The 27,936-nt window shown below is 39.6% G+C and overlaps 1 long non-coding RNA gene across 1 annotated transcript in view; it reads left to right on the top strand.

Moving 5' to 3' along the window:
* The window catches only part of LOC141947433 (uncharacterized), a 35,916-nt gene extending 8,694 nt beyond the window's left edge, over window positions 1–27,222 (top strand). The window contains exon 3 of the long non-coding RNA XR_012630118.1: window positions 26,893–27,222. This is a non-coding gene — a long non-coding RNA (uncharacterized LOC141947433). The remainder of the gene's footprint in view (window positions 1–26,892) is intronic.
* The last annotated feature ends 714 nt before the right edge of the window (window positions 27,223–27,936 follow it).

Raw genomic sequence — 27,936 nt, 5'->3', positions numbered from 1 at the left:
TCAATTATAACCCAGCAGAACATTTGCTAGTATGATGTAGCCAGAGTTTAAATAATTAAAAATGAGGTGTCCTCGGCAAATAAATAAAGTACACTGAATGGAGCATTATCTTTTGAGTATCCTTTCTGTTTATTACTTGTTTTGTCATAAAATTCAGTCATTTGCAATGGCTCGTTCATCCTTTTTGGGAAATTGTCATGATACAAGTGTACTACCTTCTTCCTGATTGCAGGAGGATAGTAAATTTTGAAAATAATAAAAATGGAGCCCTTTCTTATATGAAGCCCCTTTGGTGATAGCACTGAAAACCCTTTTTAAAGGAATTGGAATCCTTATTCACATTGTACAGCTGGGGAAACATTTTGTGAGAACTCATCCAACAAGCTAGTAGCATAGCTGTTAAATAGCTTGGGTCTCCTTAAGTCTCAGCTCACTGCCTTAGTCATGAGGACCATCAGGGGCCCTGCTGCTGATCTAGTTACATTTTCTCTCAGGTGGATGGTGGTTCTGTATCTGTCTAACACTCTGACTGGAAACAAATAGAAAAAGAACGAGTGAAGATACTCGTCTTCTCTCTTGTTACTCTGCTTCCAGATTGTGGAGCCAGACAAGATTCAGTCAAATCTCCAGTCTGACCAAGAGCAGCCAGCGGGTGAGGCTAACTCGGTGTCAGGAGGCTGTTTCCAGGTGCAGAGCAGCAGTGCAGCAATGTCATGCCTTTGCCATACCCTGCAATGGAGGGCTTTGCATGTTGTTATGTCCGTAAGGAAATCTTGCTATTCCAGGGCAACTGTTCAGATAAAAGATTCTTCTTTTTCATCAACTCCGTTATTTGATGAAGTATCATGTACTTCTCTGGACAGTTCTCAGTTCAGAACTCTGTACAATTCTCAGTTCAGAGTCTTTATTCTGTTACACTTAGAAAATCATATTTTTAACGGGATTTCTTTGGTAGAAATGTGTACGCTGTGGTTAATATGCTGATTCTTCCTACCTTTATAGTTCGTTTGCTCTTGAAGTACCTGGATGTAATTTTTTAACTTAGGTGTTGGCAAAGTTTCTTGCCTTTATTCTTGTATGGACAAGCTGGGCTTCTAAAGCCTATCTATCTTCTTCAAGGACACCTAAATTTGAATGCATCTAAACTTCAAGGGTGATAAATTTTACTCCAGAAAGTTTTAACTAATTGAATTTAGGCAGCTAGGTACAGAAATATCTTAGTTGCAGCTGCTGGTTACTTCTGTTTCATTTCAGGTTTGAAGTGTGGCAGAGTTCAAATACATCTAACATGTTTTCATCAGGAGTTCAGCACAAAACTCAGTTGTCATGGTAGAGCCATTCCCATCCAACTTTTACATAATAGCTAAGTGGTTAGAGCAGCTACCTCTATTCACTTACTTCCTCAGTTGTTCTTATTTCATCTCTGAGAATTGTGCCCTTGCCTTTAGGTTATAAAATGATCTGAGTGCTAATGCTTTCCAGTGTGCTCTTTGAAAGCTGGCTTATGTGCATTTAGGAATCCAGAAATCCTGAGGTCCAAAGAAGAGCAGGTAAAAGGATGCCTGATCCTGAATTGTAATTGGTAACATACGCAAGCAGGGGTGGAAGATGCTTTTCTTGGGTTTCATACCCAGAATTCCTTCAGTTTTACTTAATCGTGTAAAGATGAGTGGTGCAGGTGCTAAAGAATCTCGAAGCAGATTTCCTTTTTATCTTACTTGAGATTTTTTTCCATCTAATTGTGGAAGAATTAACCACACCCAGATTTCTCTAGCTTTGTGATGTACACATCACAATGTGGTCAAATTCACTGTGATCATGCTGTGCAAAAATAACAAAATGCTTTTTAATTTGTTCTCTGATGTTTGGCAAATCATGTCCTCTTTAGGCAGAGTGTAGTTGTCAGTAACACTAAATACAACTGCTAAAGTGTTTATTTCTAATGACTTAAACACAAGAATGCTTGTACAATTTGTACAAATGCATTGTTAGGGAAAAATGAGGGTATGAGAGCTAATGTGAATAAATATAACAATAAGTAACTTTATGTAACAATAAATAAAGTGAAAAGGAATAACGAAAAATACATCCACTCTTGTCTGAATACCTCTGTGAGCTATTTTAATAGGAAATTTTAACAGAATTGGAAAAAAGAGAATAAAACCAGTGCCTGAATTATTTAAATCATCAGAAACCAATTTGCTTCAATTAAAGACTTAAAGATGCTCCCAATGCTTTGATTAAGAAAAAAATTAGAAAGTTTCTTATTCACCTCGGCAGGCATCTCTGCAAAATGGAAGGTCCCTTGTGTTCCTCTGAAGCCATTTAATGCATATATGAGCGTGGATTCTCAGAACTATCTATAATGCATATAGTGCTTTCTGCTCTCAGTGGCTTTTTTCCCACTCTCTTTACGTCATTTGCCATTTGTGAGGGTTGCCAGGGTAATGACCAATCATCCCTGGAGAGATGCCTGCTAGTAAGGACAACATAGGCTTTCTCTTTTTTGGTATTCTGCAGTATGTATTTGAGAGCTATTCTAGCATCAAGATTGCAGAACTTTTGTTTAGTTAGTAGGGAGTGAAAGTTTACAGAGTATGAAATAACAGCTTACAACTATTGAGGTAAGTGAGGATTTTTCTTTTCTATTTTATTAACAGCTCTGTCTGGATTTTTCAAAATGTTGAACATCATTACCAATTCTTTTTGCTATACGTGTAGCTGACCTTGAAAGTTAGTAATAGCAGAGAGGTTTTGCTAATTTGAACAATGAAATCTTAGTAGTGCTGCATATGCAAAAGGTCAGGATTTTCTTCTCTTTGTAATTATGAATCCTGCAGCCTTTCTCACCACTACATTCACCATATACATCCACTCATCCCAAAAATATTTTCAGAAGAATTAATTAAAAACAAAAATACCCACAGTGTGTTGTAATGCAGATTACAGAGCATTAACTGTGGTTGCCTCTAAGGCAAATGGGAAGTTCTGAATAGTCTTCATTGTACTGTATGTATATAATAGGCCACATCAACTGGAAACTGAACATGCAGAGTTGAGCCCTGTCCTATGAGATGTTGAAGATGTTGAACTCCTGTTGGTTTTAAATTTTGTCTATTAAATAGATACTTGCAGGCTCATAGGCTAACTCTTTGCTCCCCTGTGGGCAATAAGAAAATAGAGCCTCCAGACTACAGAATTTTTTTTCTGGAACTGATCCTATCAGTGGAAGCTGGTGGTGATAAGTGCCTTGCAGAATGGGCCCAAATTTTGTTCTTTTGCATGTGAGGGCCAAAAAATCCATTCAGAAGTTCCCAATGACCTCAGAAGTTTCTATGAAGTATTTACATGTAATCTGGGTTATGACACATTTGATTGAAATGGTTGGTTTGGGGTGGGTTTTTTTGTTGTTGTTTTAAATGAACTACATAGGAATTATTTTGAGTCAAGAACATGTTTATTGGTACAGTCCCCTGTTTGTGTGCCAGTTTCCTGGGAGAAAGGGACAATTGATGAGGTTGTTGTATTGTTTTTCTGTAGAATTGCTAAGGTATTGAAGTTCAAAATAGTATCTGTCTCATCGAAATTACTGTTTGCTGCTTAATATATTTGCATCTATGCATGTGCTTCACATCCTGGCAATCTTACATGTTGTGATGGGCACAACATATATTAACCAGAATAAAGCACATACATTTATTTCACTCTGTTTCCTGTTTATTGCAAATGCATACGGAGTGTGAGTTTGACTCACACTTTTCCCCAGTAGAAATATACATTTGGGGCATTTAATTTAACATCAGAAATTCCAGTTGCTAAATTTTAGATGTTGCTATGTATTCAGATGTGTTTATGATAACTTTGCATTATCAAAACAACTGGAGCACAGCAATGAGTCTGTATATATGAGAAGAGAATTGAGAGAGACAATTTTAGTCTGAGGTGAAAACGATCTTTTCTTCAGGCTGTTGAGAAAGTGTGTTTGTTCAGAAAGTAGACCTGTTTCCTCTTCCTAAAAATTGCTACTGGTTTTTTGACATTTCTTTTCTGGATATCACTTTTAAGCAGTTTAAGATACAAATAATAGTTAAATGCTTACACTGGAGGAAACGAAAAAACAGTAAGCTCAAAGAAAATTTATCTAATGTTCTTAGTTTATCAGCATTCCATATAATTCCACCATTTTTAGTAATCTGGGAAGAAAAACCACAAAAAAAATATTTTGTATTATTTTAGGTGGTGTCTCATGACACAAAGAATACCATGATGACAACTAGATAAGGCATGTTAATTAGTAAAGTAGATTTTCAAATGAGATTCAGAGGTAAACCTTTATGGAGAAGATAGTGGGTAGCAAGCCTCAGTCTTTGTCTTTCTGTTCACCTTTTTTCTCTTTATCTGCTTGTCCTTCTCTCTTCAACTTGAAAATGCTCTGTGACTGTATTATGCAGAGAACAGCATTTACTTCCAGACAGTGGGACAGAGAGGTAGAAGCTGAAAGGAGAAGAAGGGGATGAAGTCTGCATTGTGAGTTCACAGTATAATGTCTGTCAACAGTTAGGGCAAGGTATTTGTGGCTCTGAGGAGCGATGCAGGAGATAGGCAATTCTGCAGCAACAAGTCTGAGAAATCAGGAGGCAAACAGACTGGGAGTAATGAAGGAAAGCTGTAAGGTTAGGTGAAACTAAGTAGGTTTAGCGGTGCTGTACTGGGAGGGCAATAAACTAACCAAGTAGTAGCTCCAGGGAGCAGGCTAGGAAGAGACAGGGCGCCTGGAGCATCTCAATGAAGCTGGTATGCAGGGTTTGGGGTGTTAAGCTGGGATGGATAGTTTTTAATTCAGACTGTAGCGATTAATGAGACTGCCTGACGAAAAATTTACTAATTCATTTTTAGCTAACCAAAGCCCTGTGGTTCTGTATTTTGTTGCTGCTGTTTGGAATCCAAGCTGTTATTGCATTACCTGGGCCTGACTGTCCACTGCTATGAATAAGCATGGCTCTATTACTTCTGGGATCTGGTGACATGACTCCAAAACTCTGATGTGAAATCATGAAATGCGTGTATTCAGGGCATTAGAGAAATAATTTAATTGCATGAACTTAGTTAAAGTGGCACCAGAAAGCACAGGAATAGTTACAATATAAATGTCTGATTTTTAAATTGCCAGTTACTGGCATTTTTGAAAAAGAGTGGTGAAAATGTGCTTTATCATCCAAAGCAGCACTCCAGGAACACAATAAAGGCATGCAGAAGGAAAGTGACTGTTACTTGACCAGAAGTATGCATAGTTAGGAAAGATTGAAATTTAGTATGTATTACAGTACTTCTCAGCATCTCTTTTAAAGTGCATGCTAAGGTTCACTTTGAACAAGTAACCAGAAGGTGTCTTGTGGTTTAAAACAGAAGTGGTCATCAGAAGATGGGCATTTTAAAAAGTTTTAATAAAAACTTCCAATGTATACTTTTAGTCCTGTTTTCAAGTTATTTAACTTCAGTTTCATTGCACATCTGTAGGCTCTAAGTTTCAGAGACATAGTTGTTTTTGAACTTTGGGTCACTTATTCCTGAGTTGTTACATATTTACTGTATGATGTTGGACAAGTCTGTTAAACACTTCAGGGCTTGCTTTTTCCTGTATGTAAACTGGGAATAAGTAATATTTACCTTATAAGACTATGGATATTACCTGTTATTCTTTGTGTAGTGTTTTGAGTAGTCACGTTGTTCAGGGCCTAGTTACTTAAATATGCGAAGCACTACAATTCTCAGGCCTCTGAGATCCCCCTGTTCATCTTGTTTTTCTATTGTAATTACAAGGTCAAGTTGAAATAATCCGTATGATTCTAAGAGCTTGTATGAAAAACTTTCCTGGAGAGCAACATCTGTTATCTGGTGGTAATAGTGATTCAAAGGAGCTCTCTGGGAAGAGAATACAGTCTGTCTCACATGAACAGGATGACTCAGTAGTTCGCATTTGGAAAGAGAAACATTCTCCAGGCCTCACAAATGTGATGCTGGAGACTCATTACATGCATTATTATATGCTTTTGTGAAGCTCTCTGACACAGCACAGTGCGAACGGCTTCTGGCGCCCCTGATCCTGTCTTCCCCAGAAGCAGAAGTGATACCAAACCATCTGCAGTGCCAGTGCTGCAGACTGACTCTCATTCCTCTCCGATTCCTCGGTGGCAATGCACGTGGCTCTCATTTCACATGCTTGGTAATAAAGCTGAGGAGCAGCTTAGGACTCTTAACAATTGCTGAAGTCCCAGAGCCTTATCAGTCCTGACACAGGTTACCCTGTATAAACTGTCCTGTAACATGATAGGACTCTGCCACACACATACCTGTTTATTGGTGAGTGTTTAACACCTGAGACTATAGCTTCGGTTAACTTAATGTGGTGTTGACTGATGACTGCAGTTTGCTTCAACCGAAACTGCACAACTGAACTCCATGCAGGTGTTCCAGTCCTGTCTCCTTTGACAGTGGCTTGTGTTTGGCGAACATTGCCCTGTACAAATAACACTGCTTTGTAGGTGCTATGGAAGTAACATTATGTAAAATGCTTTAGACCTGAAATACTGTACAGCTTAACTGAGTGCAATTCCTATTGACTTCAATGGGTGTTTTATTCAATTAGGGACTGCAGACCTTAGATCATTGCCTTTGGCTTACATCATTGCAAATATTATTGATGCTTATAAAGCTTTCAGGCATCTTTCAGGCTTTTAGTCCATAAATTGACTGCAATGTGAAAGTCTTGCTTGGGGGTAAGAGTACTTATATCCATCTCATCTTTCATTTACTTATTCCTGAGTCTTTCTGTGCTATTCCTTTGGGAGTGCTCATATAAAATGTGCAATTTAACAAAGAAGGGGAAAGTAGGGTTGTCTCAATATAGCAAGATTCAAGTTTCATTTTTGCACATTAGAAGTATGCCTTTCTTATTTTCTTGCTTAAAATGTAGATGTGAATCTGATTAATTTTAATTCTCATAAAACGATGAAATTAAGGCACAGTAAATTTAGCATGAATATTGAGGAAAATTAACAGTTTCCCAGGGGCAAGCATGGATACAGTGCTTGAAACTTTAAAACTACGCTGGTTGGAGCACTAGAAATTTTAACAAAAGGATCTAACCTGCTTTGACGAGGAGGGGCTGGATGCTTAAAGGAATGTTTACCTTTCTAATCTGCATGCAGTATAAAGCCAATGCCTGAGTTACTCTACATGAATAGCACAAAAAGGCCTTGCATAACTTAATTGCGACCACTCAGCCTCTGATCACAGTAGGAATATGGATAAGATAGATATCCTTATGCTGGTGCTGTGTCAGGCCCAGACAGAAACAGAATACAGCTTCTACTCGTTTCCATTCAGTGCTTTGGGGAAAAACAGTGAGTAAATAATTTCACTTATAGTGTGTGTAATTGCATTTAATACTACTTTTTATCTAGAATCAGCAATGAAACATCTAAAAATACGTGTCTATAGAAGTAAATGAAAGCAAAAACGGTTGGTAGGAATGGGCACGAGCTCTTTTAGGACATGTGTTGTAGAAATCTGATGGATTTCATGCAATACATTCTTACTATAGATCTTCCCAGAAAAATCTGAAAAAAGAACTAGGAAAACTCATACACATACACATGCATATTTTTAGGTCTACTTAGTAAAATTTGAGAACTGTATCTGTGGGAAAATTGATACACATCCTGGCTGTAACACTGACTCTGTGTAATTCTGTTGTCTTAGGTGAAGTGAAATTGGACTTAAAAAAAAGGTAGCCTCCTTAGAGAAGGCATTTTTCTGCAGCAGCAGAGAGCACAATAAATGTTATCTGTCAGGGAAAGAAACAGGCTATTTAAATTCAGGCAGCATAGCATCTTCAGGCGGAAGGGCTATTTTTAACTTCAGATGTAGCTTAATTTAGAAACTGAGCAGTTGAAGTCCCTTTTTTTTTTTTCCCCACTCCTCCGACTGGAGAATTTTTATAATGATTGTAGATATCCTTGTGTGAAGAAACTGAATAGAATAAAAAATACATTATCCTGAGCTTCAAGGTCATGAAAATACACAGCTAAACAAAGCAGCTTTGCAGCAATATTGTTATACATGTGTAAACACAGGGATTAGACTAGATTGATGCACTGTTTTGTAAGCATAAGGGCTACTTTGGCAATTTGCCAGGAGGTTGCATATAATTTTTATACCCATTTATGCAAGATCTTACCCAGATCTGTATTATTTTATGTAGGAAGTGCTGTAGTTGCATATAGCCCTATACAGCACATGATAAAGAGAGTGTAAATTTCAATGGTTTCTAAGGGAGAAATATTTATGAGAAAACTGGCAGTGATTCCTTGCATTGATTTTTTTTCTGAACCAGCTTCTTGTATTTGGCTTTGTTTGTAAGTTAATCACAAGAATGGAGAAGCTCATCTCGTTACAGAAGATATTCAGAATTAAGAATTGCAGATTTGACTCTATTAACTGATTACAGGCTTTTTAATGTATTCACATTCAGAATATGAAAAAAATCCTCTCACAAATGGAAGTACTTCCAAGATGGCTTGTTGCAAACAGTCTTCTTGCATAATTGCATACTCTATGTCACTCAACATTCATCTATTGAATTGCAATAGCATTTCAGCATAAAACTCAATTCTAGCTGAATTTTATAGTTTACCTGTTCAAGCTCAGCCAAAAGTAATTCTGAAAGCTATTCTAGTTGCATAACAATAACAAAAAGCAGAGAGAGACATGTGCCATTGTGACAGAAATAATTGGGTTATTAATAAGCTGAATGTGACATGGAAAAGTCAGCTCTATTTCTGAGCATAGTGACACCTTCACCATTAACTCTTAAGCGCACACAGCTTCTCTCAGTTTCTGAAATTTTGCTTAAATGGTTGAGCATTTGTTCATATACTGAAAACACAACTTTTCTGGTAGCTACCTAAAATCCTGCAATTATAAGTGAAAGCTTCTGCTGCCATTTATTCTTTAACTTATGACAGCTAAAATTAGAGACTTTCATTCAATTGTTTTTATACACAGGATAGCATGATGTAATGTAGTAAGAGCATCATAAAACAAGTTAGAAATTTGGAGTTATAATCATTAATGTTCAATGGAGGTTAAAAAGAAACATCGTCTAGAGCTGGACTACTCCTGAATTGCCCATTTTGGATGGGGATTCTTTCATCTTCCTCTTAAACATTTTTTTTTTGAGGCATGCTCCTTTCCCCAGCTACTTTCTATGTGGAGGGAGTATGGGAATTAGCATAGAAGCTGTTAGAGCCGTTAGGCTCTGCTGTGGGATTTCCTTCATTCTCTGCTGGCCAGACAAACCTGAATTAAGGCTGGATTTAGTCTCTGGGATGCATTTTAGTAGTGCTGTCAGACTAGGAAATTCAGACAGTGATGCACAGTTTGGACTGGGAATGTGAATCCAGAGCCCTTTCTTAAAAAGGATTTTCTCTATAGTAAAGCAGATGTATTGCACCAATATTTGCTGAAATGTTTCAGCTTTAGAAAGGGAATGTGTTTTGTCTCATCAAAGGCTTGATCTAAAGCTTGTAGCAAAAGAAACATTCAGCACACATACTTTCTTGTTTTAGGTGTGTGGTATGCTGTCAGGAGGCAGGATTCAGTTTGCCTATTAAAGAGATTTTTAAAAAGACTAAAAACCATCCAAAAGGAGCAGTGGGGTTGTCAAGAAAAAGCTGAAGTCTTATGGAATTGAGGGTGATGATTTTGGTCTTACAGAAACACAGAATATACTTTAAATAATTTTTCTGAATGGCTTTATAAAATCTAATCAGCTCGAAATTATAACTGTCCATTTTTATCTGCTTTGTTTTCATTCAGTTTGTAGTAAAGAGGAAAACAACTGTTTTGAGAGCAAATAGTAATTCTATTTTCAGGCATTCTAACTGTTAAATAACAAAATACAGCTATGAAGAACTATGGTGACACACAGACGATGAGGCTTAGGTAAGGCCAAACTTTAAGACTTGACTTTCAAGTAAAGCTAGGGTTTCTAATAGAACAGCACTAAAATACTCTGAATTATCCTTAGGAGATTTCTGCCATTTTAGGCCAAACTCTTCTGATGAGATTATAATTATAGTCACAAGTAAGGCTGAACTAGAAAACTGATGACTTTTGGTTCTGGATCCAACCTAATGATAATAATTAGTTCTTATTTAGTAGTTTTCATCCACAGCTCTCAAAGTGTTTTATAATGAAGGTCAATATCATGGCCTTATTTTACAGAAATGGGAGCACAGAAAAAGGAAGTGAGTATCTAAGATCAATGAGCAACTTGGTAACAGACCTAGGAACAGACCCAGATCTTGTAACCCAGGTCCAGGTCTTATTTTCTCCCCATCTATCAAATCAAAGCAATATTTATATTTTCATCGGTGCATCTGAAACCAACTTCATCATGGCTTGCACTTGAATTTCTAGTAGTGTTTCAGATGGTGATGATATAATCCAGAGAAGAAATTTTAAAAAATGAAGCAAACAATACTGGGGTTCAGGTTTTCTTACTTTATGGTTTCCTACAAAATTCCTACCTATATGTCCAGCTGGATTTGCATCCCAGAAACATGAGGTACTACTCTGCGAAAAATAACAGAAATTCCTACATAAGAGGATGGCTGGATAGAATACCTCCAGGGTTTCATGAGCAGCCCCCTAAGACCTGCTCAGTAGTGTGCAAATTCTTTGCTTTGCTCCAGAGGGACTGAGATATGGATTCCTGAATATATGGTACTCAGTTGTATGTTCTGTGTCTTTACCCTTTTATAAATCCTTAGCGTGACGGATTCCATGTTTCCCATTTTAAAGTGACTGCTGTGGAGCTGGGAATATTTTCTACAGCCATTTACATCTCTGTGACCTCCCTGAGAGATACTGACATCTGCTCCGTAACAAAGCGAGCCTGGTTTGCCTCTGCCTTTCCTCCTCTGAGCTACCAGCGACTGTGACTGGGTCACTTTTAAAAGACTTGGTAGTGGTCCATAGTGTAAGCTGCAGGCTGGATCCAGATCCGGTGTGTCCAGTAGGGTCTCTGAGAGAGATGGAACCAAGCTGCTGGAGCCTCCTGACTTGTACCTCTGTCTGATCCCAGAACAGCCATTGCACTCTTTGCTGTCTATCTATATAGTCTGTGTAGACTGTTTCCATTGGCAGGGAATGTTTCATGTACTGGCTCTTCCATAAGAATTTTATTATAATTTTTCGCTTCAAAAAGTTTAAGCCTTCTCTTCTGTGTCACTTATTGTTATAGAATTTTTTCACTCATCAAAGAAAAAGTATCAGTGTTTTCCATGCCCACAAAGCACAGGAGGGAGGACATGCGGTAGAGTGGAGTTTTTATTAATCGGTATGCTGTCTTCTCAGAAATGGGAAATTGATTTTATCCAAGTGTGACAAATTACAAGAAGTAAATACATTGATATTCAGGTGAAATACAGGAGACACTAACAATCATACTGTGTATATAATTATAAAAATACAATATGCTATGCCTGTATAGGGATTTTCACCCATCAGTATGTATGCAGTTCACTAACATACGTAGGCATCATCCCATGTTATGTAGATAGGGACATCTTTCGTCTTGAAGATGGTCATAGATGAGGTACTAAAAATAGTAAAATTTAAGAGCACATGCTCCCTAGAGGGGATCAGAGTCTGAGATGCTGTTTAGACATGCAAACAACCAGAAGTATCAGAGCAGGAAAGAGCGTGGTTGAACCAGTTAGTGCACTGATAACATCTGCTACTTCTAGCTTCAGCAAAATTTGTGAAGGTAATAGAAATGGAGTGCAGAAACACAGGGAAAGAGATGTGTAAGGCAGTTCCTATTGCCTAGCCTTACATGCCTAACATAGGTGCCTAAATGAGGAAGACAAATTTTCCTGTGCTTTTGAGAGATTAACTGCAGAGGATGTTCTTTCAGAAAGTAATTCAGAATCTACAAGTACGGCCTCTGCTCTGAAGCACCTCTAGAGGAGCCTGACACTCTTCACTGATGATGTAGGAGACTCTGCTGGTTTTGGCTGGGATAGAGTTAATTTTCTTCACAGTACCTAGTATGGGGCTGTTTTGGATTTGTGCTGAAAACAGTTTTGATAATACAGAGATGTTTTTATTGCCGAGCAGAGCTTACACAGTCAAGGCCTTTTCTGCTCCTCACCCCACACCACCAGCAAGGGGATTGGGGGTGCACAAGCAGCTGGGAGGGGGCACAGCTGGGACAGCTGAGCCCAACAGACCAAAGGGACATCCCAGACCATATGGCGTCATGCTTAGCATATAAAACTGAGGGAAGAAGAGGAAGGAGGAGACGTTCAGAGTGATGGTGTTTGTCTTCCCAAGTAACACGTGATGGAGCGTGGCTTTCCTGGAGATGGCTGAGCACCTGCCTGCTGATGGGAAGCAGTGAATGAATTCCTTGTGTTGCTTTACCTGTTAAACTGTCTTTATCTTAACCCATGAGTTTTCTCACTTTTACCCTTCAGATTCTCTCCCCCATCCCATGTGGGGGAGTGAGCAAGCGGCTGGGTGGTGCTTAGTTGCCTGGGGTTAAACCATGACAGAGACTTACGTAAACTAACAGCCTACCTTAAGCCCCTGGCTTAGGTGTTAAACTTAAGCAGTGGTAAAAACCCGGTCCATGTAGGGTCATTGCAAAGGCAACTTTGTACTGAGGACTACAAACCTAATATTGATAATGTTCTTTCCTTGTATGCAGCCATCTTGGGAAACGTTCATTTTCCCCTCAGTCTTCTCTTTCTGTTCTTTATATGACATTCAGGTCTTATGTGCAGAGGCTGAGTAGTTTGTCTGAAAGACGAAGAAAGTCAGTGGAAGAGCGTACCTTATATCTGTGCACTGCATTTGTAACCGAATCTAAAGTCAGACAGACTCAAGGACTCTTCTGTGTTCCTACCTAGAGATGGGAGGTTATTCTCTACTCAGGATTGGCTTTCATAAAAGTCCCTGGCAAAATCATAAATTGTGCTGTTATAAGATCTCTGAAAAAACAGAGAAAAGTTCATAATCAAAACAAGAGCAATAGTTTTTGTGCCATACCTGATTTAATAGAAAAGCAGTATTTACTTGAAAAGGAATATAAGTAAAATCTGGCTTTTCATTAAAATGGATGAACATTTTTTAACTCAAAAAGGATTAAAATTTTTATTTTTGGTTAAAATGCTTTTTTTCAAATGACGTTACTGAAAATTTTACATCCAAGGCCTAGCTTCAGAAGATCTGTTGAATTCTCTGTCCTTTGTATCTGACTTGCAGCACTATTAATGCTTTTCATGTTTTTCTGTTGCACTTGTCTTGTTTAATACAAGACAAGAAGCCATGTGGGTGACAGCTCTATACCAACAAATCTTTACAGACAGATGCTATGATTTGATCCTGATACTCACTGTATGTTTTACTGCTGCAACTGAGACTTAAAAATATAAGCACCAGCTTTTTTTCCTTTATATATCTGCATAAAAAAAGCCTGCTTTGATTTAACATAATATTAATTTAAAACTATTTTTAACCTAAATGAAGCAGGCGGACAATTACATTAATATGTTTCATGGTGCAAGAAAGGATTTCTTCCTTTTGGCTGACATTCATCACCAGTTCTTACATAAGCATTCACCATACCTAAATAAAGTAGTAAGAAGATACTTCCTCCTCCTATTAAGTGGCCCCTTATACAGAGAAGATCAAATTCAGCTGATAATGTCACCAGGAAGTATGTGCAATATTTAAAATCAGGTTGACAGTGTAGATACTCAGTTGCGAGGCACGCAGCCGCATCACCGGCAAGTCCTGTGGCTGGGCGCTCGATCGAGGGTATGGGGGGTTCCCGGAGCCAGGGATGCTGAGGCAGAGCAGAGCCCCTCCAGGAGCTGGCAGCTCTCACGAGAGGCTGATGTGGCTTGGGCCTTGCCAGGAGCAGCCGTGGGAGATTTGAAGGGCCCTAGGGAGTGCTGCGAACAGGGCGTGCAAACAGGGATCTAGAGGGTGCACTGGTCTGCACAGCAGTTTGTGTGAGGAGGGCTGTGCAACCTGCTTGTAGGCCCACAGCCCAGGGAAGTGCTCTAGTCTCTGCCATTATGGTGGACACTCACCTCAGAATTAAAACCAGTGTTTCTACAGAGGAAGCCCCTGAAATGTCTGGTGCTTCCACCCAGATGGAACTGGTAAGGAAGGAGACTTCAGTACAGACAGTGGGTTGCAACAAGTGCCCAGACCCTTCTCCTGGAGAAAAGGTAAGTACCTGCAAAAGATGTGCACAGGTTGGTGATCTGTTGCATCAGGTGGCCAAGTTGCGGGAAACAGTTAAAAGACTGTGCAGTATCAGAGGGGCTGAGATTGAGATAAGTGGTTTCAGAACCATGCTCCTGTGGCAGACACCACAGAGAATGAGCCACTTTAGACCCTGGTGACCCACAAAAGCAGGACTCTGCTTTAATCGCCACCCTCCAGCATTGCAACAAAAAACAGATATGAAGCTTTAACAGCTGTAGACACCTACAAACAAGGTCTGTAAGGAGAAACTGTACCAGCAGCACATAGTGGATACTGCAAAACTAAATGAGTGCTTGTAGCGGATGACTCTCTGTTAAGGGGCACTGAGGTGCCCATCTGCCAGCCCGAGAGGGAGTCACGAGAGATATGCTGCCTTCCGGGAGCTAACGTCTGAGCTGTTGCTGAGAGAGTGCCACAACTTGTCAAGAGCACAGACTACTATCCATTGCTACTCTTTCATGTGGGCATGAATGACACGGCGAGCCAGAACCTGGGCAGAATCAGGCTACAAAGCCCTGGAGGTGCAAGTGAAAAGTATTGGTGCCCAAGTTATTTTTTCTTTCATTTTACCAGTTAGAGGAAAGGGTGCAGCCAGAAATAGATGTATAATGCAAATCAACTTCTGGCTTCATGGCTGGTACTGCTGTGAGGGTTTTGGGTTTTATGACAATGGGACATTCTTCGATGATTATAGCCTGGTAGGGAGGGATGGGATCCACCTGTCTAGAAGAAGCAAGGGAATCTTTGGCAGCAGGCTGGCCAACTTGGTGAGGCGGGCTTTAAACTGAAGGACTCAGGGAGCGGTGTCCAAAGTGGCAATGCTCATGCCACTGCAACCAACTGGGAAATAAGTCAGGTCAACCAGAGCAGTGACAAATGTTCCTTAGCTGCCTCCCAAGATGAGAACCAGAAGACCAACCACCTCAAGTGTCTGTATACCAATGCACACAGCCCGGGGAACAAACAGGAGGAACTGGAGCTCCATGCCCAGTCAGAAAGTTATGATATCTTAGGAATAACTGAGACGTGGTGGGACAACTGACATGGAAAATTGTGATGGATGGCTATAGGCTGTTTTGTAAAGACAGGCAGGGAAGAAGAGGAGGAGTCGTCGCACTCTATGTTAAGGAGAACCTTGAATGTATAGAAGTCAATTACAGCGATTGTGGAAGCTCTATTGAATGTCTCTGGGTCAAGATCAGAGGGGTCATCTCCATGGTGGTTCTTACAGTAGGCATCTGCTACCAACCTCCAAACCAAGACAATAAAGCCGATGAAGTAATATTTGGGTCACTTAAGCTTCGGTTCAACAGAACCTGGTTCTTATGGGTGACTTCAACTACACAGACATTTACTCATGCATCATCTGTCAAGTTTCTGGAATACGTAAAGGACTGCTTCCTCATAAAAATGTTAGATGTGCCAACCAGGAATGAGGCACTGCTGGACTTGCTACTCACAAACCAAGAAAACCTGCTTTGTAGTATCTTGGTTAGTGATAGCCTTGGCTGTGGTGCTCACAATATTGTGGAGTTTGGGATCCTGCTGAGCATGCTGAAGGTCAGTACCAAGACAAAGGTTTTAGATTTTAGAAGAGCAAACTTCAGCTGGGAGGGATTCCTTGGGAAGCTTTCATGGAGGATAAAGGAGCTAGTGAGTGCTGGGAGTTTTTCAAGAATGCTCTCCTGGGAGCACAAAACCAGTTCATCCCCTTTAAAGGTAAGGGAAGTAGGCGGAGCAAGACACCCCCTTGACTTAACTGCAGGCTTCTGAGTCTGCTTTAAAGCAGAAGAGAGGTGCACCAGAGGTGGAAAAACAAATACATGTTGAGAACTACAAGGGCATTGCCAGGGTGTGCAGAGATGCAGTTAGAGAGAAGCAAAAGCTCAGCTCAAACTGAAATTGGCCAGAGATGTCAAAAACTACAAGAAAGGGTATGTAAACAACAAGCAGAAACAGAAGGAAAATACTAGCCCACTGTTAAACAGGAGAGGTGAATTAGTCACCAGCACCACTGAAAAGGCAGACGTTCTCATCACTTTCTTCACCTCTGCCTTTACCAGCACTGTTGGGCCCCAGACCTTGGGAACAAAAATCCAGGTCGATGCAAACGCAGATCCACTGTCAGTGAAGGAAGAGTTAGTGTGTGACTTATTACAGGAGCTTGACCCCTACAAATCAGTGAGCCCTGATGTTATCCACCCGAAGGTGTTGAGAGCTGGCTGACATTGTTGTGAGGCTGTTCTTCATAATCTTTGAGACATTGGGGAGTTTGTGGGACATCCCAGAAGACTGGAGGAAGGCTAACGTCAGCCCCATCTACAAGAAGGGCTTAAAGGAGGATCCAGGAAATGATAGAGCCATCAGTCTTACTTCAGTCCCTGGGAAAGTTATGGAACGAATCCTCCTGGGGGCTATCACAAGTCAAATGCAGCACATGATTGGGAAAAGCCAGCACGGATTCACCAAGGGCAAGTTGTGCTTGAGGAAACTGCTCACCTTCTACGACAAAGTAACCTGCTCAGTTGGTGTGGGGCGAGTGGTGGACATTGTCTACCTAGATTTCTCCAAGGCTTTCAATACAGTTTCCCACAGCCTTCTCCTGGAGAAAGTGAGGCGTTACAGTCTAGACAAGTGGTCTGTGTGGTGGGTGAGGAACTGGCTGACAGGCCATACCCAGAGGGTGCTGGGAAATAGCTCTTTTCCAACTGGCAACCTGTCACAAGTGGGGGTCCCCCAGGTGTCGATATTGGGCCCAGCGCTGTTTAGTATCTTCCTGAGTGATTTGGATAATGGGATCAGGTGTACCCTGGTGAAGTTTGCTGATGATACCAAACTGAGTGGGGAAGTGGACACTTCAGAAGGGAGAGCCACTCTGCAGGAAGACCTGGATAGGCTGGAAGAGCGGACTAATAAGAATCTTATGAAGTTCAACAAGGACAAGTATGAGGTCTTGCACCTGGAAAAACATCATCCAGGAATGCAGAACAGGCTGGAATCTACCTAGATGGGGAGCAGCTCTGTGGAAAGGGTTCTGGGGGTCCTGGTGGGCAACAAGCTCAATAGGAGCGACCAGTGTGCTGCAGCGGCAAAGCAAGCCAACGGGGTGCTGGGCTGCATCAGCAAGGGCATCCCCAGCAGAGATAAAGAAGTGATTATCCCCCTCTGATCAGCACTTGTCAGGCCACACCCAGAATACTGTGTTCAGATTTGTTCCCTGCTATACAAAAGAGATGTGGACAGGCTGGAGAGTCTCCAGAGAAGGGCCACAAAGATGATCAAAGGACTGGGAAACCTGACAGGTGAGGAAAGGCTGAGAGAATTGGGTTTGTCCAGCCTTGAGAAAAGAAGGCTTAGGGGAGACCTCATCACTAATGTTCTAGTGTTTAAAGGGTGGCTACAAAGAAGATGGAGGCTCCCTTTTCACAAGGAGTCCCATGGAAAAGATGAAGGTTAATGGATACAAGTTACTCCTGGGGAGGTTCCTGTTGGACACAAGGGAAGGATTTTTCACAATGAGAACAATCAGCCACTGGAACAATCTCCCCAGGGAAGTGGTTGATTCCCCAACATTGGACACTTAAGATTCAGCTGGACAGGGGACTGGGCCATTTTGTCTAGACCATGCTTTTGCCAAGAAAGGTTAGACCAGGTGCTCCTTGAGGTCCCTTTCAACCTGGTATTCTATGATTCTATGATACTGCTGCAGAAGAAAAAAATGGCAGTTTGCCTCAAAAACGATGTTACAAATTTCAGGTTGGTGCTATGACAGAATTAAGGACAGACTTATTGGTTAGAGTTTTTACCACTATATGAGCAGTATGAGATTTAGGAGTTATGGCAGGAATCTGAAAAGGAATTTTGTGTGCTGCATGCCACAAAACCATTCTGAAACCTTGTTGTTAGACTGACTCTCTAAAATGGCTTAGTGAAATGCCACTTACTGGGCATATATATTATATAATATATGTTAAGGAACAATTTCACATTCGCTGAAGGATGAAATAGGAATATTTTAATTATTTTCTGTAATTTTGTTTGATTTGATGTTTAGGTCTTGTGTGAACAGGTCCTTTTTCATTGTCAGTTTTGGTTGTAAGGTCAGTTGATTAACCAGACCATCTGTGGTCCTACAGTACTCCCTAATACAGAGGAGAGAGAAACAATTTCAGTTAAAATAAATATTAGAAACACTGAACAGAGTTGTCCTCAGCCAAAAAATTAGAAAGTGAAATCCCTCATACTTAGCATGGAATAGCAAAATCATAGTGGGTATATTCCCCCAAAACTGAAAAATTAGGAATAGAGTAAGGAAACATATATACAGTATGATAATTCAGTCTTGGAGATGACAAAACAATGAAGCCAATTTTTTATTTAGGAATCTGAGTATTATTTTCTTGTATATGTAAATAAGGGTAAATTTGTGTTAAAAAAAAAAGGGACTAAAAGAAAATCTCAAGGGAAGAGCACAAGGACAAATGAAGAAATGGTTTAAGTGTATAAAGCAAGACTGGTTCAGTAAACCATTCAAACATTTGTAAAAAAATGAGCAAAGAGGTAGAAAAGACAGCTAAAGGGAAATGCATTTTACAATTCTAGCAAGTAGACTTTAACTTCTAAATATAACTACTGTAATAAATGACTTTGGAAAGTTATACATAGAGACACAAAATATCCTCAACCCTGTGGTTGAGAAATGTCATGAATTCAATGGAAAAATACACTAACACTGTTCATGGATGCATGTTTTGTGGAGAGAGAATTTCCGTTTCCCTGATGTGTATTCACAAACAATGAATTAATCCAAGCCTTTAAAATGCCCGCAACCTATATCTGTGTTGGTGCTAAACTCTTCTAATGCCAAAGAAAATACACACACACACAAATCTACTCACTGCACCATTGGTAAGCTTTACTATTCTTTTAAGTCTTTTTTTTTTTTTTTTTTTTAATGTACTTTTTGACTGTGAGGAGAGAATAAGCAATCATAGTTAAAATATGTTCTCTAGGCAAAACTCTTGGTGAGCAGCATGCTTCCACATCCTTAGGCCTACTACTGTGTCATCCTGTTATTTCTGGTGCCAGCAATTCCTCTGTACTTGTCTGATGTGGGTGCTCCTACACTGTGGCTTATAACAAGCCTTTCAGCTGCGTTTAGACAGACCCTTTAAGTGTCCCTCTTTGACGTCAGCTCAGCTTTGGGGACTAGTTGGTGTTTTTCATGTGACTGATAACAGGAGGTTTCCTGATAAAGCCTTTCAAAGGAATGGGCAAAAGAAGCACAGCATGATTCTCTAGGGGACATCATCTTTGATACTTGAAAGGGACCTTTTCATCTTGGGCTTTGAGAGACTGTGCACCCAACATGCTAAGGAGATTTAGAACATCCTTGTTTAGATTCTTGCCTCAGGAGATTACTGTCTGATAGTTAAGAATTAACAAAATCCAAGGTAAATTCTAAGTGTTTAATTGTTCATGGAGAAAAAAATGTTTCACATCCTTTTCAGCTGTGTGCATGAGATTCCAGGTTCTCAAGGTGTCGAGTGCATTTAGGAAGAAAAAGGAAAACTGAATAAGGGGGTATTCCTAAATGAAAATATCACACACAATTTCTTCAGTAATTGGTATTTCTGGTTAGATCGCTGCATTGATACTTGTCATTTGCATAAGCAACTGTTACAACTTGTGGGCACATACAAAACAAGGTGTATTGTGCTGTATATAAAATATATATTCAGTGTCAAATAAGGAGGTGGGAGGCCTCATACAAAGGCTAGGATACAGATTAACAGTTTGGTAGCTGTGACCCACATATGAAATGAATGTTTAGCCTCAGTTATCAGTATAGCTGATGAGAGTGGTGATAATTCTATCATGCAAATTATGATGATGCACTAGAAATTACAGCTGCTGGCATGGAAGCAAAGCTTACTGGTAAGACAGATTTAGGTGATGCAGATAGTTTCCAGATTGCTGAAGGAACTGCAGTAATGTGGGGTTTGTAGTGAGTCTGGTTTTTTGTTTTGTTTTGTTGGGGTTCTTTGTTGGGGTTTTTTTTGTTTGTTGTTTTTTTCGTGCGATAGGAAAATAACAAGTGTGGACCTATTTTGGAATGAATTACAACATTGTTTTATCAAAGGTAGTACTTAATATTTTTCAATATGGTAATTGATTTTTTTAGGAGTGGTAAAAGTGAGCTTCATCCACTTAGATTCTAGTAACTGATATCCCATAGGAAATTGTTCTTGAATTTGGAAATTATGGTGGTGAAAATGAGAATTGTGAGCTGGCTGAAGTGCTGACTAAAAGTAATATTCAAGGCAAAGTAACAAGACTGGAGAAACATTATTAGTGGTGTTTCTCTGGGGTTAGTCTTGGGACCGGTTGGATTTAACATATTTACTGGTGCGTTGAGGTGAAATTCCTAGATAAGACAAAGTTGGGAGGTACTGCCAAGGCTGAGGAAGACTAGGTTGTTCAAAACTTTTTTACTAGCTTGCTGGTAATGTCATATAAGTAAGTAGCATATGTACAAAGCCATACACTTTGGGTTCAATATTAACTTCCATCTGTAACCTGGGGGTTTATGAACTGCAAGTAACAGAAGTGGAAACAAATCTGAGTGTACTTATTGGTGGAAGGATAAATACAATTGGACAATGGAATGTAATTATGGTAGAAAAGATAATGCAATCCTGGAAGGTGAGAGTTTTTTAACAGAGAGAAGGAGATATTGGTACCATCTTACAAGGAGTGTTAACTCCTTTTGAGTATTTCTATAGTTGTGTTTAGCTATTTTCAGGCAAATGAAACTAAACTGTGAGAGGTGCAAAGAAGAGATACAGGATGAGCAGGGGAATGAAACTCCATCTTTTGAAGGGAAATTAGAAATGCCTCATATACCCAACCAAATGAAGGTTTCTGGGGCGATGAATCATGAAATATACTGGGAGCAAGAATTGATAAATGGATAGGTTCAGTGTCCATGATCACTTAGTCCTTAGCCTCTCTGCTGAGATTGCTAACAAAGCTGCCAACTGCTGCCTGTTCAGTAGTTTTCTTTTCTGATGTGGATAGTTGACTGGTGTTAATTCCAAAAGTCCACAAAACTCTTGCATGCAACACTGACAAGAGGATTGCCAGTAAGACTGTATTTTTATTAGGACTGTGAAAAGTATTCAGCAGCCTTAAAAAATGCATACCATTTTTCAAATCCTGGCTCCAGATTACTTATAAAAGAAAGAACTATTTTTTATTTGAGATCTTACTGAAGTTCCTCTTGTTTGGTCTTTTGAACTCGGCTCTGGTGGTGTCACTGCCTTACCCTTGCCTAATGAGCCAGCTCACCATGATGACAGCTGCTGCTGTCTGGTTTTGACTTTCGAGAGCTCCGTAAGTGCGAAGTGTATGACATCATGCTCCCCAGGGTGTCAGTTATTAGCTGCTAAAAATAGTTACAGGCAAACACAGAATAGAAAAATCAAATGTCTGTTTAAACCACTAGTGAATGGGAAGGTAAAGAGATAGAGCTCAGCTGAGGGGCTTTTTATTTAAATACAAAGGCAACAATATCGGACTGCAATCCTGGCAGATGTTGCAGATGATGCTTTAGGACTCGTGAGCTGGGAGAGCCCACAGAGACAAGTTCATCCCTGGTGCAATTCCAAAACTGTCATGGTAAGTAAGCTTTTGGTGTTTATTTCCCACTGGTTAGGTTGTCTGATCTGAGTAATCTGTGTTTTGCAGTTCTTAATGTAACTATGGGATTCACAGCACGAGAATGATGTCAGTGTTACTGCCAGTATAATCACTGTTCTATTAAAAAATAAACCACAAAGCAATATTCATATTGTAAAATGAAGTGCTGAAAGGTTAAGAAATAATGTACAGTAAAAACTATATGCAGGCGTAAATGGTGCCTCCAGTCTCCAAGTTCAGGAGAGAATCTTGCTCAGCGTGTGTTTTGGGGCTATTCGGAGCAAGTTCTTTTGACACCACTTAAGACCTTTAGGCCTTAGATCTACAAGCTAAGACAGAGGTCACATTTTCAGGCTTTAACTTAATTCCAGTTTTGTAGTGTAGACTTCTGTTTAATGTTTCTGTGATACTAGCAAGGTGTTCCACTAAGTGTGGTGTTTTAACTAAGCTGCTCCAAATTAAAGCTGATCTAATAAAGAAAACACGTATAAATACAGAATCAATATAACATGAAAGTTAAGATTAACATAGGACTGGGTGTCTCACAACCTTTGAAAATCTCATCCTGGGTTTTTTATCCTAATTAGGCCATGGACAGAAATGTTTAACTAGGCTTATCCGTGCTGTTAGAAGATTTTCTAACCTGAGCTACTCATAACAGTCTTTTCTACAGTTCTTAACTTACCGTCTAAGGGCAGGCAGGGGTAGAAATATGAAGCTGTGTCTCTTCCAGACAAACACCACTGCAAATTCTCATTCCAAGTTACAAATGCTAACCCATGGGCTTGAAACTCCCTTGGCTGAAGTACAATCTTTTCCTCACCCATTCAGAGTCAGCTACCACAGCTTCATGGTGATTCAAAACCATCAGAAATTGCTTGTAACTAGCACTGGCCCCCTTATGAAGGAGAACCACCTGTTCTCCCTCCAGCTTTTGCACCCTGGCCCCAAACTGCCTGGTCTCCTCTTTGTAGCCAGGGCACAAGCTAAAACCCCAAGTCTGCTGATCCTACAGAGCCTGACTCACGTCTCTGTCAACCACTTGCAGCAGCCTTCCCTAGAGGGAATGAAGAGCTTGATGGATGTTGTACTGCTGGTTATCAGAGCGCCTGCTAATGAAGCAACAGATCCATTACAGTATTTATCCATTGTCCAAGATCAAATTACAGGAACTTTGTGAAGTATAAAATAGTTTGATTTTACCCTGTGTTCATCCTGTAAAAGATTATGTCTCTAAAAGATATTCCCATCCTATCATTATTTCCTTGTGCTGATTCATCTGTGTTCGAGATTGTTTAGAGCCAGAATTTGATTCTGCCTTGTTGCTGATAATGCTTTTTGAAAATCTGTTTGATAATTGTCATGGATAAAGCTGAAGAATCCCTGGGTCTTTTGCTTGTGGCGTGTAACATGTAAAGTAGGAGTTTTTCTTGCAGATCAGAAGTCAGGGCACTGACGTAGGAATTATTGTGTGAAATTACATTGTCTCTTTTATGTAGGAATTCAGACAGTGATTGCGATAGTCCCTTTTGTCCTTTAAAAATAAGAATTTATGACTCAAAAGGTGCTCCTCTGTCAGTCACAAAATTTTTACCATTGTACTGAATCTTATTTTTAATGGTATAATATCCTGTCCTTTTATTTGCTAGTGTGGTGTTTTGGATGCAAACTCATTTACAGTCATTTTCTTTAGTCTGCAAAACAGGCACACACACAAAAAAAAAGATGGAAGAATTGAAGAATTTCTATATTCAGTGGTGACGGCCAGAGGGGCAAAATGTAATATAATAAAAAAACCTTATTGAAGAATTTTTCCTCTTTACATGGGTTTGTGAGATTTATTTTTTTTAGGAGGAGGACTATTTTTAAGTGACTCCCTGAAACTACCTGAAGGAGTAGCATATGAAAGAGAATGATAATAAGAAATAGAAATACAGGGAAGCTTTTACAGCATAAAATGCATAGAATTTTTAGCAGGTGGCCAACTTCTTGTTTAGAAAGATTTCCTGCTGCATTAAATTTTCCTTGCTGTATCCCCCAGAAGGCTGAATGTTGCCAGACAATGCAGCAACGCCCTTATTTTGTACTAGAGAATGATTTTTCCATTCACAAGCTGTTTCAATATTCCAGAGCATCTTACTGCTCTAGCACGCATTTATCTGAATTTAAAGTAATTTATTCATAAAAAGATTATTCTCTCTTGGTTTGGGGATACCATCAGGGATAAGGGCACATGCAGTAGCACAAACAACTGAGGTCTGGCAGACTTTCTGTCTGCTTGACGCTTTCACTGATGGCCTTGACACTGATTATAATGCCAACAGAGTAAAATATCCTCTACAAAATATAATTTCCTGCTGGAATGCTGGCGAAGTAGTGCTGATGTGGCATACACTTACGGCATCATCTGTAGGTGATGGCACTATCTTGCATGTTCTGTTTTCAAGGTTAAATAAAGATGCATACAAAATACTCTCAGCAAGAGGTAACCTGAGCCTTAGGTCTGACTTCAGCTGATCGTTCAAACCCTTGTGGTATGCTTTTTGTGTGCAAATGGACCTGCTGTGTATGGAAATTATCTCAGTTTAAATAGAAGCAATGTAGAAAACTGAACTGTGTAAATGGCTGTGAATGGATCTACCTGATTTTTGTAGAAAATCTAAGGATGGTGGACCTAAATAATAAAATTAGGGTAAAAGTATTTGTAAAACACCATGGAAGTACATATTTATCAGTTTTACATATCCCAAGCTACATCATGCTGAAATGATGGACAGTTCAACAAAATATATGCCTGCAATGTATTTAGATCCAATAGCAGGAAGCTGAATCCAGATAGATTCAGACTGGAAATGAGGCATATGTGTCTATTAGTGTGGGTCATTAAACATCAGCATATCTAGACAAGAAACATGGGATATTTCACATGCACAGTAAATTGAAGGTTTGTATAAGACTACACATGTGTAATCCAAATTAACATAGACAAGTTAAAGGATCTGATGTAGGAACTACTAAGGGAATACGGTTGACTGTTGCTATAAAATGTCAGACTAAAAGATTAGAATAATCTCTCTGCTTGGAAAATATATGAGTCTATAGCTCTGTCCTATATGTGCACAGCAGATGGAGAACAAGAAAAGGTTTTCATTCTACTGCATAAAAAGATACTAATGGCACTGTCTCACCCTGGATTTTAACATGATTAGATAGTTAGATCGTGTCAAATCTTGGCTTATCACCAAGACTACTTGCCATAAAATTTCTGACATCAGAAGAGGGATATCTGCATTAAAGTGAAATTTGAAGATTGTCTAATATGTAAGCTTGTGGGACAGAGTCCTTATCCACAGAAACAGTGTTGTCAGCAGCGCTGTTTGTTTGAATTAAAGCTGCAGATTGGAACTAGTCGTTGATGCTGATCTCAACTTTTATGTAGGACATAAATTGAATACATTACATTTTCTAACCCGCCAGGCCAGCATTTTGTGACGCAGATACCAAAGCTGAAGTAAATAGGAGCAGGCAGTGTTTTCCAGCCTGAGGTGTCAGGCCACTTAGAAATCAGGTTCCTAAATGTAAATGTAGTATAGATATCCAAGTTGAACGATATCTCAGAAATATATCCAAAGATATATATTATTCTGACAACACGCTGGAATCAGCTATTACTGCTGACACTGTGCCAACTCAGTGAAGGTGTCTTTTGATGTATTTCAAGAAACATGTAAGTTCAGTGTCCTGTAACTGCATCCGTAATGACCAGCCTCTCAGGAAAAAACTTGAGAAGGTTGGGTTTTGTTTTTTAATCGTTAACTTCGCACTCTTGTGCCTTCCTTCCTCTCTAAGCTTCCTTTTTGTGAAGATGAAACCTAGTGATGCAGTGTTTGCCTATAGGCGTCCTTTTTCCTGTGAACATAGAGAAGCCTGAAGAACAAATAAACTGTTTTAAGTTGCTGATCCTGCATGTTTGCAAATTCATTGGGAGATTTGGCTCACATGTAAGGACACAAGGATCCAGCTCCTAGGGAATAAATGTCAAAGAACATGAAAAGAAAAGCCTTAGTAGGCACTGGGACTATAAGAACAAAGAGTGCTTCCAAACTGCAGTAGTGAAAACCACTGGGAAATGTGGAATAGTCTGACAGAAGCAGTAAGAATGATGGTTCTGAGTCAGGCACTGAATCAGAGGGGAAAAAAAAAAAAAAGGGAAAAAAAAAAAAAAGAGGCTTGATCCAAGTGAATTAAAGCCACTTATATTCCTGGAAATGAATTATTTCCTCTTTATCAAAAAGGAAAAAAAGACAAAGAGGTTAAGAATGTAATTATATGTTGCAGAAAGAATTATATGGCAATTTCTGTCTCCCAGGCTTGCATTCAGGGTACTAACCAAAACTCTGACACACTGACTAACTTTCTGTAGTGAGTCTCGGCAGCGTTGCCTGCAGTGCCTATTTACTTCTCAGTACTTCCTCTTGGAGGCTTTCTTTTAGTCTACGTTCTCAGCAGGCTTTTAGAGGAAGCTCTGGGTATTATTTTGTGTCCAGAATAAACAGAAAGCACAGTACCGTCTTCTGTGTATAAGCTCTCTCTTTCCTATGCAAATTTACAAATATTGTAGAAAAACAAAATGATCACAGAAATAGTGTTTTGTTAAATGATCACTCGAAACTAGTGCAGAGGACTTGGTTCCTTGCTTTGTCAATGAGTTCAAGCATATCAGGTACATAATTTACTATTTATGTCATGAAGGCCTTCAAGGAAATGCTGAAGCCTATGAAGCATCTCTGCCCTTTTCTATCTTAGGCTGAGAATATTTTCATTCCATTCATCTCTCCTTAGATGCAGAGTGTCTGAAGACTGTTGCAGAGTATCTGTTTTAAATGCACACTGATGTTTTGCCAGTCATATGTCATGAGGAAGCATCCTCCCACTGGTATGAACAATATGACCATGAAAGAAGGCGAACAGTAACTGCATTATGTCCTCCAGAAGATGGATAGAAGTTAGAGGGAATGTGTTTTTGTGCAGTGTGTTGCAGGGCCTTGCTCATCAGTTGCGTGACATTGCTACATTTGTTTCCTAACATTTACAAATGAAATTAAATCAAGGTTGTAAAACAGAAAATTGTATTCATATGCTTTGTAGATTGATGACGACTGACATACTGTAAAATGCTAAAAAAGAGATCAGCTGCTATTAGTCTATAAAGAACCATCACCAATATGAATTTGGCAACCAAGATTTCAAACAGTTAACTTCATTCTGTCCTATATACTCACTAAGGATGTCTTTTTGTGTTGATTTTTGTTGATGGATGGAAATTGGTTGGAAATAATTATATTAAGATTCAGTTATTCATAAAACTGTATCATTTAGTAACAAAAACCCATTTGCTTATGAATGCGTTTAGGTTGCTGCACTGAACATACCCAGACTCTTATCCTCCAGTCATTCTTAATTGGCTGAAGAGTAGAAAAGGACTGGGGCAATTTCCTACAGACTTTTTTCTGGCTCTCCTGCTATGATGCCCTGAAGTAGATGAGATGCTGCCATATCACAGACACCACTGGGTTAAATTAACCAGGGTATAATTAAGATCACAAAAACAACCACAAAACTTCTATGGGGTTGCAAGCAGCACTATCCCTCATTATCCCAAGGAAAGTTTATTTCTCGCTACTTCCCTTGAGAGGAGAGTTAAAAATTACCCTATTATGGGATGAGGACTGCCCAATAGCCAGAAAAAGCAATTTGAGAACTAGCATGGCCAGCTGGAGCCCAGCCAGTATGACTGTGACTGGTGATCCCCCGAAACAAAACAGTGCAGCAGAAGCTGCTGTGCGCTGCCGCTGCAGAAAGCATCCCCCAGCAGGTGCCACCTAG

The sequence above is a fragment of the Strix uralensis genome, chromosome 9 (assembly GCF_047716275.1).
Source record: "Strix uralensis isolate ZFMK-TIS-50842 chromosome 9, bStrUra1, whole genome shotgun sequence".
Classification (NCBI taxonomy): domain Eukaryota; kingdom Metazoa; phylum Chordata; class Aves; order Strigiformes; family Strigidae; genus Strix; species Strix uralensis.
Note: the sequence above shows the minus strand (reverse complement) of the source record. Positions and strands in the feature narration are given on the sequence as shown.